General features: G+C 60.7%; 2 non-coding genes and 1 pseudogene across 2 annotated transcripts in view; all 3 read left to right on the top strand.

Moving 5' to 3' along the window:
* Positions 1-5,349: 5,349 nt before the first annotated feature.
* On the top strand, positions 5,350-7,719 carry LOC145273480 (small subunit ribosomal RNA; annotated as a pseudogene).
* Positions 7,720-8,116: 397 nt separating this feature from the next.
* On the top strand, positions 8,117-8,274 carry LOC145273587 (5.8S ribosomal RNA). The gene has a single exon (XR_013866411.1). It is a non-coding gene; the product is annotated as a 5.8S ribosomal RNA (ribosomal RNA).
* Positions 8,275-8,864: 590 nt separating this feature from the next.
* LOC145273199 (large subunit ribosomal RNA) overlaps positions 8,865-12,500 on the top strand; it is a 5,724-nt gene continuing 2,088 nt past the window's right edge. The window contains exon 1 of the ribosomal RNA XR_013866228.1: positions 8,865-12,500. This exon is cut by the window's right edge and continues 2,088 nt beyond it. This is a non-coding gene — a ribosomal RNA (large subunit ribosomal RNA).

The raw sequence follows: 12,500 nt of genomic DNA, 5'->3' as shown, positions 1-12,500 counted from the left end.
TCGCCGACCAGAAATGTCGCTTCGTATAATCGACGTTTTTTTTGACCACCATTTTCAGGTGTCGGAGGTGGGTCTGGACGAATACCAACACCATTTCTGGGGTTTCACAACCGCCCGGCTTCTCCGACATATGTTGGAAAGGAGTAGCGATCGAGCGAAGGGGGCTGTCGGTAGGCGGCCGCGGGTTGCATGTGTGCCCGGGACAGCACCCCCATCCAACTAAGGGGTGTCCCCCGGGGGCCAGGGGGACCTCGTCCAGGTCGGCCGGGCGCTTCCAGACGCCTACCGACACCGGTCAGGTCGGCGAGGCTCCCGGCGGCCCCGAGCGGGACCACAGGTTGCGGAAGGCGTCCAAGTGAGCGGCGGCGACGCCAGGAGGCCCCCGGGGTCGACTCCGCGGCCCCCGGGTCGGTGTGCGGGCCTCCAGAGCTCGATAAAGTAGTGGTGTCGCTAGCGGTCGAGAAGGCACTTTTCGACGCCTACTGCCACCCCCACATGGCGGTAGGCGCAAAACTGGAAAATCGCCGACCAGAAATGTCGCTTCGTATAATCGACGTTTTTTTTGACCACCATTTTCAGGTGTCGGAGGTGGGTCTGGACGAATACCAACACCATTTCTGGGGTTTCACAACCGCCCGGCTTCTCCGACATATGTTGGAAAGGAGTAGCGATCGAGCGAAGGGGGCTGTCGGTAGGCGGCCGCGGGTTGCATGTGTGCCCGGGACAGCACCCCCATCCAACTAAGGGGTGTCCCCCGGGGGCCAGGGGGACCTCGTCCAGGTCGGCCGGGCGCTTCCAGACGCCTACCGACACCGGTCAGGTCGGCGAGGCTCCCGGCGGCCCCGAGCGGGACCACAGGTTGCGGAAGGCGTCCAAGTGAGCGGCGGCGACGCCAGGAGGCCCCCGGGGTCGACTCCGCGGCCCCCGGGTCGGTGTGCGGGCCTCCAGAGCTCGATAAAGTAGTGGTGTCGCTAGCGGTCGAGAAGGCACTTTTCGACGCCTACTGCCACCCCCACATGGCGGTAGGCGCAAAACTGGAAAATCGCCGACCAGAAATGTCGCTTCGTATAATCGACGTTTTTTTTGACCACCATTTTCAGGTGTCGGAGGTGGGTCTGGACGAATACCAACACCATTTCTGGGGTTTCACAACCGCCCGGCTTCTCCGACATATGTTGGAAAGGAGTAGCGATCGAGCGAAGGGGGCTGTCGGTAGGCGGCCGCGGGTTGCATGTGTGCCCGGGACAGCACCCCCATCCAACTAAGGGGTGTCCCCCGGGGGCCAGGGGGAACCTCGTCCAGGTCGGCCGGGCGCTTCCAGACGCCTACCGACACCGGTCAGGTCGGCGAGGCTCCCGGCGGCCCCGAGCGGGACCACAGGTTGCGGAAGGCGTCCAAGTGAGCGGCGGCGACGCCAGGAGGCCCCCGGGGTCGACTCCGCGGCCCCCGGGTCGGTGTGCGGGCCTCCAGAGCTCGATAAAGTAGTGGTGTCGCTAGCGGTCGAGAAGGCACTTTTCGACGCCTACTGCCACCCCCACATGGCGGTAGGCGCAAAACTGGAAAATCGCCGACCAGAAATGTCGCTTCGTATAATCGACGTTTTTTTTGACCACCATTTTCAGGTGTCGGAGGTGGGTCTGGACGAATACCAACACCATTTCTGGGGTTTCACAACCGCCCGGCTTCTCCGACATATGTTGGAAAGGAGTAGCGATCGAGCGAAGGGGGCTGTCGGTAGGCGGCCGCGGGTTGCATGTGTGCCCGGGACAGCACCCCCATCCAACTAAGGGGTGTCCCCCGGGGGCCAGGGGGACCTCGTCCAGGTCGGCCGGGCGCTTCCAGACGCCTACCGACACCGGTCAGGTCGGCGAGGCTCCCGGCGGCCCCGAGCGGGACCACAGGTTGCGGAAGGCGTCCAAGTGAGCGGCGGCGACGCCAGGAGGCCCCCCGGGGTCGACTCCGCGGCCCCCGGGTCGGTGTGCGGGCCTCCAGAGCTCGATAAAGTAGTGGTGTCGCTAGCGGTCGAGAAGGCACTTTTCGACGCCTACTGCCACCCCCACATGGCGGTAGGCGCAAAACTGGAAAATCGCCGACCAGAAATGTCGCTTCGTATAATCGACGTTTTTTTTTGACCACCATTTTCAGGTGTCGGAGGTGGGTCTGGACGAATACCAACACCATTTCTGGGGTTTCACAACCGCCCGGCTTCTCCGACATATGTTGGAAAGGAGTAGCGATCGAGCGGAAGGGGGCTGTCGGTAGGCGGCCGCGGGTTGCATGTGTGCCCGGGACAGCACCCCCATCCAACTAAGGGGTGTCCCCCGGGGGCCAGGGGGACCTCGTCCAGGTCGGCCGGGCGCTTCCAGACGCCTACCGACACCGGTCAGGTCGGCGAGGCTCCCGGCGGCCCCGAGCGGGACCACAGGTTGCGGAAGGCGTCCAAGTGAGCGGCGGCGACGCCAGGAGGCCCCCGGGGTCGACTCCGCGGCCCCCGGGTCGGTGTGCGGGCCTCCAGAGCTCGATAAAGTAGTGGTGTCGCTAGCGGTCGAGAAGGCACTTTTCGACGCCTACTGCCACCCCCACATGGCGGTAGGTGTAAAATCGGAATAGACCGGACCAGGAATGTCGAGGGGGAAAAAAATGACAAAGTCCTGGTGTGCCTAGGCGTCGAGAAGGCACTTTGCGACGCCTACCGACATCCCCATGTGGCAGTAGGCGTAAAACTGGAAAATCGCCGACCAGAAATGTCGCTTCGTATAATCGACGTTTTTTTTGACCACCATTTTCAGGTGTCGGAGGTGGGTCTGGACGAATACCAACACCATTTCTGGGGTTTTCCAGTTTGAAAGTTTTATAAAACATGTTCGGTAGGAAGCACACTTTGGTGTGTCGGTTCGTCGGAGCAGCGACTCTTTGCCTCGTGGTGGTCCGGAACGTCTCTACGGGCTTGTCGCAAAGGCGTCAGAAAGTGGCATCTCCGCCGCCTAGGGCTGTCACCGTTATCGCTGTCGCCGCGCTCCAACTTGTTTTGATCCGCCGCCTTCGTTCCTGCCAACCGTGCGCCCGCTCATCGTCGTTAGGTTATAATACGTGGTACGTGTGTGTGCTTCTCCGTGGACCTAGGGCTGCTCGACGTGTCGAACGATATGTTGGAACAACTAACGGCTCCTTTTCCTGGTTCCATAGTCGTCGTGGTACCCGCGTCGTCAGCCATATCTATGTCCTCCATGTCACCATGTTGCTTACGTTTGCTGCAGCTTCTGCTTCCGCCTCAGCGTTCGCCGCTCTCAGCCGCCGCTGTTGTTGCTGCCGTTCTGCCATTCAACCACTACCTGCGAATCTTTCGATGATCGGCCGAACGACCCATCGCTGTGCGACCGATAAATCCTCCGGATTAGGGAGAAACGCCGCCGCTCTCTGCCGCCGTCGAACGGAAAAACGTACATTGTAACGAACGAACGAACGAACGAACGAATTAACGAACGAGCGAACAAACAAACAAAAATAGCCGCGGGGGATGCACTATGTAGATCCTGATCCCCTTGTAACCATACGTACGTTGTTCGATGCTCTCCCGTCCTGGAAGTCGCCGCAGCAAACAGGAGGATGAGCAGCAGCAGGCGCCGCCGCCGTAACCGCCGCCTGCCTGCCGCCTCCTACTCCTGTCAGCGTCCGATCTCACAGCCGTGTGAACGTGCTGACGCTGACACCCGATTTCTTTCCGTCTGGCAAAACCTTGGACGTCCCGCTCGCGGTACACGTGCTGCAGCGACTTCTCGTCCGACAACGCATAAGCGTCGACGTCTGCCGCCGCATCTTCTGATACGTGGACGGTGATAGCGCTAGTCCCTTCTTGCGCCACCTCCACCTTTGTTAGCGCCAAAGAAGATCGATCGAGCAGTCGTGGTCGCAGTCGATTAACCCGTTTTCACCGTCCCGCAGTTCCCAAGCCGCCGATCAAGTCGTTGCTCTTCTTGTTCGTTCTTCCCATACCGTCGATTTGCACGGCTGCCGGATGAGCCATCCTCTGTCCGGCGAAGCGCTCACGTCAGTGATCGATACTTGCACCGACAGTCCTCCCGCCTCGCCGACTCGGTGCTCGAATCGGACTCGTTCGTTTTTATCTCGATGCGATTGTGAAAAGGGGGACCGGTCGTCAATGTCGTGTGTGTCGACGATGTTGTTCGCCCGGTCCGCCGCGTTGTTGTCGTTTTTTTTTTTTTTTTTTTTTCCCCTAACGTTCGCCGTCGCACGGACGAAAGGGTGAGAAAAAAAAAAAAGCTCGAAAAAAGCCGCCCAAAAAAATCGGACCGAGGAGCCGCTTGCGAGAACGCGCCATGTGCACGTTGTCTCTCCTCGGTTTTCCGAGCACGAACACGACGCCGGTCGGTCGGTCGGTCGACGAAGGCGACGACGAAGGTGACGGGAAAATTTACGCCGCCGCTGCCCTGGTCCAGCTCCTCCCCGATGACGGCTGTGATGTTGACGTTGACGTTGGCGACGACGACGACGACGACGGAGACGACGACGACGACGAGACGGCATCGATGGCGACCACGATGACGACGACCTCGACGAGTTCAGTCTGCACCTTGACCTCCGATGTCCGTGTGCACTGCCGTCGTGCTGTTTGTCGTTTGTCGTATGTATCGCTGTCAAGGGTGCCGTTGTCGTTGTTGTTGTCGACGTTGTTGCTTGCTCTCTCGTCTCGGTCGGTTGGTACGTTGATGACGACGACGACGACGACGAAGACGACGACGACGACGACGAGACGGCATCGATGGCGACCACGATGACGACGACCTCGACGATTCCAGTCTGCACCTTGACCTCCGATGTCCGTGTGCACTGCCGTCGTGCTGTTTGTCGTTTGTCGTATGTATCGCTGTCAAGGGTGCCGTTGTCGATGTTGTTGTTGTCGACGCTGTCGTCTGTTCTCTCTTCTCGGCCGGCTGTGACGTGGACGTTGACGACGACGACGACGAGACGGAATCGATGGCGACCACGATGACGACGACCTCGGCGAGTTCAGTCTGCACCTTGACCCTCGATGTCCGTGTGCACTGCCGTCGTGCTGCTTGTCGTTTGTCGTATGTATCGCTGTCAAGGGTGCCGTTGTCGTTGTTGTTGTCGACGTTGGTCGCTTTCGTTCTTTGAGTCTCGGTCTCGGTCCAAGTCAGGGGAGAAACAAAAAAGAGGCCATCAGCGCGGGCAGCGCGCTTCTACTGACGGCGAACCCCCTCGAAAAATAAATAAACACGTGCCCGTCGTTGTAGTTGTCTGTCTTATGTCGGTCGGTCGGTCGGTCGGTCTGTCGTTCTGTCGAAACAAAGTCCCAAATTCCAACGATACCTGGTTGATCCTGCCAGTAGTCATATGCTTGTCTCAAAGCTTAAGCCATGCAAGTGTAAGTTCACGCCACGCATTAGAACGGGCGAAACCGCGAATGGCTCAGGAACCGGACCTAATCCTCGGGACCGTATTCCTCCTCGGAGGCGATGGATAACTGTGGCAATTCTAGAGCTAATACATGTGACACAGGCCGCGATCGGTCGGCGCGCCGTCGTCGCCACGCCTCGCGCGCTGGCACCCGCGTCGGCCGTTCCGGGTCGCGGCGCTACATATTAGACTGAGACCGATGCGCGTCATTCCGTCCTCCCGTCGTCGGCGTTCCCGCTCGCGGGTCCGTTCGGTGGCGGGGCTCATAGGGCGGCGCGCTCCGCTTTGGTGACTCTGGATAACTCACTGGTCGATCGCACGAGCTTTCACGCCCGGCGACGGGTCTCTCGAGGGTCCGCCCTATCAACTGTCGACGGTCGGTTAAGTGCCTACCGTGGTTACTACGGGTAACGGGGAATCGGGGTTCGATTCCGGAGAGGGAGCATGCGAAACGGCTACCACATCCAAGGAAGGCAGCAGGCGCGCAAATTACCCACTCCCGGCACGGGGAGGTAGTGACGAAAAATAACGACGCGGGACTCTGTCGAGGCCCCGCGATCGGAATGAGTACACTTCAAATCCGTTAACGAGGACCAACCGGAGGGCAAGTCTGGTGCCAGCAGCCGCGGTAATTCCAGCTCCGGTAGCGTATATTAAAGTTGTTGCGGTTAAAAAGCTCGTAGTCCGAACTCGGGTTCGTGGTCGCGCAAGCGGCCCCGGGGCGGCGGCGCCATCGTCCGTCGTTGACTTTGGTCGTCCGTTCGCATTCCCGGCCCTTTCCGCCGGTGTCAACCGCTAGCATACCCGCCACGCGGTCCTGCCGGCGAGGTGGACGAGGAGGTCGTGATCGGGATCCGGGAAAAAAAAACAAGTGGTCGTCGGTTCGGTTCCGGGAGTAGTCTAACGGGGGGGTGCTACGTGTGTGTGTTTGGGTGCGTTCATTCGCATCCCCGCACTCTGACCCCCGCGCTTCTCTCCCTCTCCCTTTCCGCGCGTTCCTCTTTTTTTTGAACCCCCCGGTCCGCTCCGAGTCCCTGCTTCGTGTCTTGTCTGCGCGCGTGTTGCGGTCGGCGGTTTCTCCTCCAAGGGTGCTCTTAACCGAGTGTCCGCGGCGGCCGGTACGTTCACTTTGAAAAAATTAGAGTGCTCAGAGCGGGCTGTTCAAGCTTGCATACGATAAGCATGGAATGATGGAAGAGGGCCTCGTCTACGTCTGTCGGTCTCCGTCTACGGCGAGGCAATGATCGAAGGGAGCGGTCGGGGCCACTCGTATTGCGACGTTAGAGGTGAAATTCTTGGATCGTCGCAAGACGAACTGCAGCGATGGCGTGTGGCAAGCACGTTTTCCTCGATCAAGAGCGAAAGTCGGAGGTTCGAAGACGATCAGATACCGTCGTAGTTCCGACCGTAAACGATGCCGACCGGCGATCCGCCGGCGTTCGCTTCCATGACCCGGCGGGTAGCCTGCGGGAAACCAGAGTTCGGTTCCGGGGGGAGTATGGTTGCAAAGCTGAAACTTAAAGGAATTGACGGAAGGGCACCACCAGGAGTGGAGCCTGCGGCTTAATTTGACTCAACACGGGAAAACTCACCCGGTCCGGACACCGGTAGGATTGACAGATCGATAGCTCTTTCTCGATTCGGTGGGTGGTGGTGCATGGCCGTTCTTAGTTGGTGGAGCGATCCGTCTGGTTGATTCCGATAACGAACGAGACTCCGGCCTGCTAACTAGTGCGCCGATGTCAGTGATTTTTACAGGCGGGCTCGGCGTCCTCCGTGGCGCTCGGGTCCGGGTCGGTTTTCTCACGCACTTCTTAGAGGGACGGGTGGCAGAAAGCCACACGAGGCGGAGCGATAACAGGTCTGTGATGCCCTTAGATGTCCGGGGCCGCACGCGCGCTACACTGGAGGTATCAGCGGGGACTTCGCCCCGGCCCGAGAGGGTTGGGAAACCTCTGAACCACCTCCCGTGATAGGGATCGGGGCCTGTAACCAACCCCGTGAACGAGGAATTCCCGGTAGGCGCGGGTCAACAGCCCGCGTCGATCACGTCCCTGCCCTTTGTACACACCGCCCGTCGCTACTACCGATCGAACGGTCCGGTGAGGTCCTCGGATCTGGCCGACGACGCCGCCGGGCAGTGCGCGACGTGTCCGTCACGACACTCGTGCATCTACGCCTCGGCGTTCGATGCCTGGAGAAGACGACCGAACCCGATCGTTTAGAGGAAGTAAAAGTCGTAACAAGGTTTCCGTAGGTGAACCTGCGGAAGGATCATTACCGTTTTTCCCGTTCGAGACTGGTTTGTTGTTTTCCGGCCTACCTCCTCTGTCTGTCGGCGTCAAGCCTCGAATGCGCGCAAACAAACCTATAAAAGCGGAGCGAGAGATAGATTTGTGGTGACGCGGAGGTTTTTAAAGCCCCAGCTCTTCTTGCTTGCTTCCGCGTCTTACACCTGTTTGTTTTTTTCGCCCACCGCAAGTGATGGCCGCTTCTTCTTTGCCTTGTCGCCGCTTTATCGTTTTTTTTGTTTTTTTGCAGCCGCTGTGCCACCGCCGCTAGCTAAAAAAACAAACTACTCGCGACATTGCAATGCCGTCACGCCTCCTCGCACAGACCTCCTCGCACACTACTAAATCTATATAAACAAAAACTAATATAAAAAAACCAAGTGCTGAACCCTGGACGGGGGATCACTCGGCTCGTCCGTCGATGAAGAGCGCGGCCAGCCGCGATAACTGATGCGAATTGCAGGACTCAGTGAACATCGACACCTCGAACGCACATTGCGGCCCCGAGATCCCTTGTCTCGGGGCCACGTCCGGTCGAGAGGCGGAACGTTACATGTCTTTCTCCGTTAACGAAACGACATCTTGCCGTCCCCGTGCCCGCCCGGTCCTCGGCACGGTGGTAACCGGGACGTCGCAGGAGCGAGTGACGAGGGGAAGAAAAATAAAAAAAGAATTGACTCCTTTCAATGTCTTTTTTTTTTTTAAAACCCTCTCCGGCCTCCTCCTTCGTCTCCCGCTGGCAGACCGCGGAGTCTTTTCCCTTTTCGACCGCGTGAAGAAACACTGTGGAGGAGGAGCAGGAGGAGTCTGTCCGAAAGCAGCCGAAGGGAGACCAAAAAAAAAGTACCGACCTAACCGACTGCCGACGTAAGCGCCGCCTGCTCGTCTCGCTCTCTGCCTCATGAAGGTGTCTCTCAGCGACGCCTCGAGCAGCGCGACGAGCACGGCCGTCGCACCGTAAAAAGGTGGCCGCGTCGTAGGCAACGCAACGTCGGATGGGGAGGACCCACGCTTTTTTTAATTGTTGGCTTCTTCATTTCGGTCGGACGGGCGCTATATCGGCCAGCCGTCGTCACACGGAGGGTACCGATCGAGATTCCTCTCCTCCAAACACCACACTCTACTAAAAACCGCCGCCCTCGGCTCGGACGAGACGACCCGCTGAACTTAAGCATATCGCTAAGCGGAGGAAAAGAAACCAACCGGGATTCCCTTAGTAACGGCGAGTGAACCGGGAGAAGCCCAACGCCGAATCCGTCGCAAGTTAAAGGCTTCGGGACGTGTGGCGCATGGGTCGAAGGCAGCCGTTCGTTTTCGTCTCGCATAGTTCGGAGTTCCCTCGATCGGGGCCGCCCGCGGCGGGTGCCAGGCCCATTCGGTGCGGACGGCGAGCGACGGCCTTCGATCCGAGAGTCGGGTTGCTTGGGAACGCAGCCCAAATCGGGTGGTAAGCTCCATCCAAGGCTAAATACCGGGACGAGTCCGATAGTCGACAAGTACCGTGAGGGAAAGTTGAAAAGAACTTTGGAGAGAGAGTTCAAGAGAACGTGAAACCGCCCAGGGTAAACGGGTGGGACCGCTCACCGCGATCGCGGGGGGACTCAGTCCGGTGCTGCCTAGGCTCGAGCCCAAACTCGATGTGTGTTCTTGAAAGAGAGGCCGTCGCGGCACAGGTCGTCGTTCGTCGTGTCCGCGGGGGACTCGTTCCCCGCGGTTCCAGCTTTTGTGCCCGCGTCGCCGACGAAGGAGACGGGCCGCGTGGATAGCGGGAAGGGAAACGTGGTGACGACCGCGGCGTCGGTAGGTGGCTGCGTCGGGTGGCTGCGACGGAGGGGACTCGTCCTCTCGATCGCTGCTGCCGCCGGGCCCTAACCCGCCGCATCCGTCGCCGCCGCTTCTTCTTTCCTCCTGCTCCCTCCGCGCGCGACTCCGCTGCACCCGTCCCCTTCATCATCGCTCGGCGTAATCATGGCGCGGGCGCTTCGGCGCGACCTCCGCGCGGCCGGCACCGGACGCACTTCCCCTCCGGTCCGTCGTCGCGACCCGTTCCCGGCGTGCAGGTCGAACACGCGGGTTTTTTTCCGTAGGCGGCAGGCGTTTCATCACCCTGAAAACCCCCGTCTTCCCACCTTGTGAAGTCGGGGGCCACCGCCGTCGGGCCCGCGAACGTAACTGCCCCTTTCTGCCGGGAACGGAGGAAATCTGACACGATCCGTTACACGTGGCGAGCCGGTCCGTTTTGATCCCGCCGGAAGTCGCGTGCGGGCGACGCACTCTGTGTGTCGCTCCTTAGGCGCCCCACCGTCTCGGGCGCGTGCGCGATGAGAGGCGGGATAGGACTGGCGCGGCCTCGCCGTCACGCACCTCGCCGACGTTTCGGGTTCTTGTCGGGGGCAACCCCGCCCGCGCCCGTTTCCGTTTCCGGAGAGGTCGCTCGGCGACGCTTTTTTACTCGAGCCGCCCGCCACCCCGGGTCAGCGACGTGCATCGGCAACCCACCCGACCCGTCTTGAAACACGGACCGAGGAGTCCTGGCCGTTCGCGAGTCGTAGGGGCCACCTCTGACTAACCCCGAAGGCGAAGCGAAAGCGAGAGAGCGTGTAGGAGGGCGTCGATCGGGAGAGGTGTCGTGGCAAAGTCGTCCGGGGGTCGTCGGGGGGTGTCGTCGGTCTCGTGCCGTCGTCTTCTCCTCGCCTCACCCGCCTCCGAGCCGTGCCCGATCCCGCCGGCGCGGCGTTTTCGGCCTTCCGCCGTCGCTGCTGCGGTGCCCGCAACTTTTCCTTTTTTCTCTCTTCCCGAGAGAGATAGGAGAGGGAAGGCTCGTGGCTGACGTGCGGTTGTTTTTCCCTCCTCCCCGAGAGGGGACCGGCGCATCATCCAAAAAGGGGAATTGCCGGGCGCCAGCTTCCATATCCTCCTTCCGCCCATCGGTGAGATCCCGCGGCTTGAACTAGTCCTATTTTGTCGTCGAGTTTAGGCGCTGCGCGCGGGCGCATCACCCCCGGGTCGGTTTCCCCTTTTTCCGAGTACGACTCGGCCGACTCTGGCGTAGCGAGCGACCAGGGACCCGAAAGATGGCGATCCACGCCCGGTCGGGATGAAGCCAGAGGAAACTCTGGTGGAAGTCCGAAGCGCCTCTGACGTGCAAATCGATCGTCGGAACCGGGTGTAGGGGCGAAAGACCAATCGAGCCGTCTAGTAGCTGGTTCCCTCCGAAGTTTCCCTCAGGATAGCTGGCGCTCGATCGTCGCAATTCCATCCGGTAAAGCGAACGATTGGAGGCCCCGGGGCCGTTCACGGCCTCGACCTACTCTCGAACTCGGAACGGGTGGAACGGGCCGACTCTCCCGAACGACGGAGCCGACCCATCCGGCCGCCGCCGCCAGCACGCTTCGCTGGGCGGTTGGTCACCTCGAATGCGAGTGCCAAGTGGGCCACTTTTGGTAAGCAGAACTGGCGCTGTGGGATGAACCAAACGTCCGGCTAAGGTGCCTAACGCGACGCCCATGAGATCCCCGAAAGGGTGTCGGTCGATATAGACAGCAGACGGTGGCCACGGAAGTCGGAATCCGCTAAGGAGTGTGTAACAACTCACCTGCCGAATCGACCGGCCCCGAAAATGGATGGCGCTGGAGCGACGGACCGATGCCGGACCGTCGCGGCGAGGAGCGATGAACTTTCGCGCCGAAACGATGCCGCGACGAGTAGGAGGGCGCCGCGGCGAGCACGGAAGCCTAGGGCGCGAGCCCGGGTGGAGCCGACCGCGGGTGCAGATCTCGGTGGTAGTAGCAAATATTCGAACGAGACCTTCGAAGACCGAAGTGGAGAAGGGTTCCGTGCCAACGGCGGTCGAGCACGGGTCAGTCGGTCCTAAGACGCGGGCGAAAGTCTTCCCGAAAGGCGCCGGATCCGTTATGAAAGGTGAAAGGAAAGCGAATCGAATCGAATCGAATCAAAAGCCCAAACAAAAAAAAAGCGGCCGGCCTCCCGTCGAAAGGGAATCGGGTTAATATTCCCGAACCCGGACTCGGAGAGGGCCCGGGGGTGGCGACGCTGTCGGCAGCGATGTCGGCGGCGCCCGTCGCTTCCCGGGCGAAACCGCGGTGACGCAAGCGAGCCCGGAGACGTCGCCGGGAGCCCCGGGAAGAGTTCTCTCTTCTTCGTAAAGGACCATGTCCGTGGAATCGGCTCGTCCGGAGATACGGAAAAGGTACCTGTAGAGCGCCGCGGCTCGGGCGGCGTCCGGTGCGCTTTCGGCGGCCCTGGAAAATCCGGGTCCGGTTTTCGCAGCTCTCGAGTCGGTCCGTACCCACCATCCGCAGCAGGTCTCCAAGGTGTACAGCCTCTCGTCGATGGCATCAATGTAGGTAAGGGAAGTCGGCAAAATGGATCCGTACCTTCGGAAGAAGGATTGGCTCCGAGGACCGGGTCGGTCGGGCCGTGCCCGCGCGAAGCGAGGAACCGGTACGGGGCTGTAGCGTTCGCTCCGTTCGCGCTTTGCGGCGAAGGCATAGGGGCCGCGGCGGTCCGTTGTGCGGCGGCGTGTTCCGGTCAAGCGGTCGCGGTCAAGCGAGCGTGTGTTGCGGGTCGGAGAGCGATACGGGTGGGAGTCCGCCGTCGGGCGGCAGGAGTGTGGCGTCGACCAAAAACGGCGGGGGACCGTCGGCGGGGGTCGTCTTTCTGGCGGCGGCGGTTCAAGCGGCTTTTCTGCGGGGTGCTTCGCTCCGGGGTCGGGGTGGCGGCGGGCGGCTCCAATCCGTTCGTCGCAAC

This window comes from Euprymna scolopes, unplaced genomic scaffold (genome assembly GCF_053919585.1).
Source record: "Euprymna scolopes isolate OS-2025 unplaced genomic scaffold, ASM5391958v1 sca1, whole genome shotgun sequence".
NCBI lineage: Eukaryota > Metazoa > Mollusca > Cephalopoda > Sepiida > Sepiolidae > Euprymna > Euprymna scolopes.
This window is presented reverse-complemented; position numbering and strand designations above follow the sequence as displayed.